Genomic DNA, 6,094 nt, shown 5'->3' with positions numbered 1-6,094 from the left:
CACCACAAAATGGTGCCTCCCATACCCAGCACAGCAAGGTGGTGCAGAAGGATACCATGTTGGATGGTATTGAAAACCACTGAGAAGGCCCAGGAGAATCAACCAGTCACACTCCCACTATCCATCTCCAGGTGTAGATCATCTGCCAGGGTGACTAAAGCTGCTTCAGTCCCATAACTAGGCCTAAAACCAAACTAAATGATTCAAATAATCCACTTCACCCAGGAAAGTTTAAAGTTGTCCAACCACAACTTATTCAGTCACCTCATTCAAGAACTGAATGTCTGAAACTGATCAGTAGTTGCTAAGATCTCCTTGGTTCAAGGTAGGCTTCATTAGAAGTGGACAGAACTCAGCTTGTTTTAAGGCTGGAGTGTCCACCCCCTTTCTTAAGGAGATATTAACTACCTTTTGGGCCCAGTCAGGGTCATACAAGCAGCTGATAGGCCTCAAACCTCAGACTGAATAAGCTGAAAAGTATCCCAAACAGCTGGACTAGCTGGCACCCTGACACCATCTGACCTTGTCTAAGTCAGAATGGATATGAGAGATTTTATCTACAAAAGTATTGAGCAAAATGTTCATAGTCTGCCTCTAAGCAGTCTACCTCCTTCTGGAGGCTAGATCCCAACAGGTCTTTCACCACACAAGCTCCTCTGGCCTCCACTATACTGATGCAGTGGTGGCAAAAAAGTGTTGTTTCATTGCCACTACTACTGCCAGAGAGTACACTTAAAATGAACTTTAGCCCACGTCTTATAGAATTGGTCTCAAGTCTTTCTCCATTGCTGCTCTAGCTGTCTACTTAAGTGCATAAGCATATATATTATAAGCACTTTTATCTCTTCAGGACTTCAGCACAACCCCACTGCATAGGGAGGGACGGTGGCTCAGTGGTAGAGCATCTGCTTGGGAAGCAGAAGGTCCCAGGTTCAATCCCTGGCATCTCCAAAAAAGGGTCCAGGCAAATAGGTGTGAAAAACCTCAGCTTGAGACCCTGGAGAGCCGCTGCCAGTCTGAGAAGACAATACTGACTTTGATGGACCAAAGGTCTGATTCAGTATAAGGCAGCTTCATATGTTCATTGTCTTCCATGGGAAACACAGCATGGCCTCTAAAAGTCTGTGCTGTGGTTTCAATTCTTCCTTATCCGTGTGTATCCCTCCCTTCACCTTTGCAGGTTTGCTCCCCTGACACTGACACAATGGTGTTATGTGCAATGATATAAACATTGCCTGTACAAAATTTGCACTTCAAATGAGACTCAAACTCTTCCCTGAGGAAGCCTTTATGTGCTGAGAGTGATTACTGAGGCTCTGGGACAGTACTTATGCCTTATTTGTGCTTAGGTTGAATGATATATTCATCTGTGCTTTTGGTGCATGAGTGGTGTGATCAGCAAAGCATGTATTGACTGGTGAGTGACAGCTGGACTACTGGTGATATTGCTTCTTGTTTCTACAGGTATGTGCAGTAATATTAACATTGCCTGTGCAGAATTATTTGCACTTCAAATGAAACTCAAACTCTTCCCCAAGGAACCCTCTGAGTTCTGCTGAGTCTCTGGGACTGTGCCTTGACTGGTGAGTGACAATTGAACTACTAGTGAAATGGCCTTTTATTTCTGCTTAGGCACTGGGTGTATGTAGGATCTAAGAATGTTATATTTTATACTTGCCTTGGTATTGCAGTCACCTGGGCTGGTGGGCTCTGCTCATCCTTCATCATTACCATCAAACCAGCTTTTTGTCCCTCTCGCCATTAGATGAATTTCCAATGGAGGACGGAGACTATGAACACCTTCTGTAGTGCAGTGAGATGCATAACTCACAAAGATGCCATCACTAAAGAAGCATAATGCTGGTGCTCTCCAAGGACCAGCTTGTCAAATAGGCCAGCTATGGAGAGCAGGTGTAAGCAGTGATAAAGGAGGAAGGCAAGGCAAGGGAGTACTTTCTGGATGACACGTTGCAAGAAACATTCTTTGGGAGGCAGAGAGATATCAGTGCCTTTGCCCAGATACCCCACAATCTCATTGTTGGATATACATTTCTATTTGTTTAATATTCAGATTAGCTTTGAAATAGCCTGTCTTTTATGGCAGAGCATAACGAGTCCTACAAAGGTGCAAACAGTGCTATCCTGTAGCACCCTGCCTCTTGGGGAGTAACGCATTCCCCTGAACTGGGGATTGCACATTCTGTGCCTCACATGTACAGATGGACACTCAAAACTCTCACTTCATCAATTCTTGTTAACACCCCATTAAGCACAGAGTAACAAGCTCTCTTCATGGCCTGGAAATTTCAAAATTCATCTGAGGTATTACAGATACATACCTATAAAAGGGAATTTGTCTTCTGTCACTTAGCAACCCTTTATCTAGATGTTAAGAAAATCCTGAATTGCCTTCCTTATGCTCCTGAGAGTCCAGCCAATTTAATATCTTCCTAAATACACCTAAACAAGTTTGGTATGTTACATAAATGAACAGATCTAATACAACAGAGGACAGCAAAAAAAAAAAAAGTACCTGCTAATCATCAAAACTCAATATATAAACTGTTTGCAGTTTATATATTGAAGTTAATGATACTTATGAGCTTTCAAGTGGTTTCGGGATTGCAGATTTATTGGTTCTAAAAATTATGTCATGAGTACGGTAAATTCTATTTTATTCAGCTCTCTTCTTAGTTCTGGTGTTTGGCTTATAACAATGTCAAAACTATACAAATGAAAAGCATCTCTCTCTTAAGTACAAGTTAAGCTTTAAGGCAGCTGGCCCCCTTCTTGGAGCGTGACGACCTAGCAACAGTGATCCATGCTACGGTCACCTCGAGGTTAGACTACTGCAATGCCCTCTACATGGGGCTGCCCCTGTCCCGGACTCGAAAACTGCAGCTGGTGCAGAATGCCGCGGCCCGGCTGTTATTGGGTCTCCCAAAGTGGGGACACATTCGGCCGGGTCTTCGGACCTTGCACTGGCTTCCAGTGATGTATCGAGTCCGGTACAAGGTGCTGGTTATTACCTTTAAAGCCCTATATGGCCTGGGACCTGCCTACCTGAAGGACCGTCTCTCCCCACATGTTCCCCAGAGAGCACTGAGGTCAGGAACACAAAATCTCCTCTCTATCCCCGGGCCAAAAGAAGCCCGCTTGAAAGTCACCCGAGATAGGGCTTTCTCCGTTATGGCCCCCACTTGGTGGAATCAGCTGCCGGAGGAGGTGAGGGCCCTGCGGGATTTGGCTCAATTCCGCAGGGCCTGTAAGACAACCCTCTTCCGGCTAGCTTACACCTAGCTGGGATGGAAACCTGACGTAACTGGCCAGCCATCTGTTCACATAAATGACATGTTATTGGTTTTAAGCTGCATTGTTTTTATGAATTGAAATGTATTGGTTTTAATGTTTAAATGTCAAGTATTTAATTGTTTTATACTTAAATTGTTAAATTGTTAATTGTTGGAAGCCGCCCTGAGCCACTTGTGGGAAGGGCGGGATACAAATCCCGAATAAATAAATAAAAAATAAATAATTATAGAATCCCTCGATATCATTTTGTAAAATTAACAATTAAGTGTAACCCTAGATGAGAAAATGCACAAGTAGCAATTTTCTTCCTCAATTGCATGGCCATTATTTTAAGCGAAATTCCAACTGCATTTGAGTATGCAGTGTTATTAATGTTGGAAAGTAGAGCCATGCATGAAGAAGTTTCAAAATCACACATGTAAGCAGAACATCCTATTTAAGAAGGAGCTGGAGGAGGTAGCTTCCTGCAAAAGCCTAGTGTTACAGGTACAAAGGAACAGACAGACAACAGTCACAGGAGCCACAGACAACCTACCCATTTCCATTACAGCAGTTTTGAAAGATGCATTTCTTCACTTGCTAGCTCTGGCTGTGATTCACAAACCACACAGGCTAATGTTCTTGCATCAAAACTGTTGTAACAGCACTAGGGTTAGTAGAATTTACTTTTAAATATACTGAATTCAGTGGAACATCTATAGGATCCCTAATACATATTATTTTTGATCCAAAGAACTACTGGATGTGTCCAGTGGAATTTTTGGAGGGAGAGACAACAAAAATGTAAATCTAAAGTCCTTTTGGATGTGCAGGACTAGTCGTACAGTTCTCCAGTTGCTGTCCAGTACCTCATGAACCAGTCATTGTTGGCACTAGTGTCACATGGGTGATGGCACTGGCACTAGTTGCACTGGTGTCACATGGGTGTTTCTGGCAATAAATGTGTAAAGGCAGATACGTGTCCTGAACTACTATACATTGCAAAAAAGAACCAACTTTGGCCTTGGCTCAGTGGTAGAGCATCTATTTGGCATCCAAAAGGTCCCAAGTTCAAACCCTGGCATTTCCAGTTAAATTGACTTGGAAGTAGGTGATGCAAAAGACCTCTGCCTGAGGCACTGGAATGCTGCTGCCAGTGTGAATAGGCTATACTGACCTTGATAGACCAATGGTCCCATCCAGTATAAGGCAGCTTCATGAGCTCCTGTGAATGTTTAGCGAAGGGAACTGCATGTTCAGGGACATGTGCCTGACATTAAATGCTAAATAACAAGACAAGTCACTGCAACAGCCACCGCAAAATAGTGATTTATGCTTTATGCAGCAGCAGTGTATGCTATAGCTTTGCAGTTACTGTACTGCGTACCAAATATTATTCCTGCATAACATGTCAATCATCAATTGATTATACTGGAGTAAGGATTATAAATTAGCCACATAAGGGCTTGGATCCACTTTAGCATTTCCATGCTATTTCCACTCACAGAATATCACTTTCCCCCCTCTCATCTGCTGCAGCCCAAAATGCTTCTTACAACTTTCTCCTGGGAGGCAGGGACCTTCAGCAATAGCATTTTGCACTCAGGAGATAAAAAAAGTTGTAGTCTTTGGGCAGAAATCTTTGTGTCAGAAGAAATGTGCCTGCATATCCAAGCCAATTTGTTTAGCACTGAGGTATTTGCTCAGCAAGATCACCCCCAGACCTGTGCATTACTGCACCTGATCTTACAACCTTCATCTCTATGAACTGGAAACATAGGAGGGGCTATAGCCCAGTGGTAGGACACAAATGTTGTAATGTTCCCTCTAAGCTGAGTTAATGTGAGCTAGCTCACAGTTTTTTAGCCTCCAGCTCACATATTTTTGTCTTAGTGCAGGAAAAATGGCCTCAGAGCAAACAAATATATGCAGCAGCTCACAGCTTTAATGCCAGTAGCTCATGAAGTAGAATTTTTGCTCACAAGATTCCACAGTTTAGAGGGAGTATTAAGCTAAAAGCAACATTTTAGACAAAACAAACAAAAAGGTGAGGCATATTGCTAGGACCAGAAATGGTTAATTTCTGCCTATCATACCATTGTTAAAAGACACAAGCAAGCCTGCCAGAGGAGAGGAAAGGCTGGCAATCATCAAGCAAAATCTATTTAAATTCATCTGTTAGCCACTAGACTACTGCAGTCCATGGGAGATGGCAGCTGATGTTTTTAAAAAATGGCAGTCATCCTAACAACAGAGATGCAGCCATAACTTTCACAAAGAGACATTACAGACACTTCTTCTGCAGTGGTGACATGGGATCCATTCCTCCAAGAGGGTAAGATGTTTAAGGGTCCCATTGTAAGGCGTGCTAAATAGGGAAGAAGTTCCACTGACCTAGATTATGTGCACTTCTAAATGTCCGCGCATAGAATGGCACATGCACTTTGGAAAAGTCCATCTGAACTCAACGGGATTCGTTTCCGAGTAAATATAATAAATCACATCGGACTACCGTGTAGCTGCTATCGGGAACTTTAGTTACCAGGAAGTAAATCACACTTCAGTGAGTGGGAGTTTCTTTTGAGTAAATATACTCAGAATTAGACTGTAAATATGTTTTGGTCGATAGACAATCACTAACGCCAGCATAACAATAAAAATATCTCAAAGGGCAGTATATCCTGTCCGTTTGCATGCAGCGCATTTACACAGAATCCCCGCAAGAGCATAGGCGCGACGCCTGCGGAATAGCCTCCGATCCCTTCTCCTCTTGGGAATGGCTGGCAACTTACTCTGAGGAGGT

The sequence above is a fragment of the Heteronotia binoei genome, chromosome 4, assembly GCF_032191835.1.
Source record: "Heteronotia binoei isolate CCM8104 ecotype False Entrance Well chromosome 4, APGP_CSIRO_Hbin_v1, whole genome shotgun sequence".
Taxonomy (NCBI): domain Eukaryota; kingdom Metazoa; phylum Chordata; class Lepidosauria; order Squamata; family Gekkonidae; genus Heteronotia; species Heteronotia binoei.
This window is presented reverse-complemented; position numbering follows the sequence as displayed.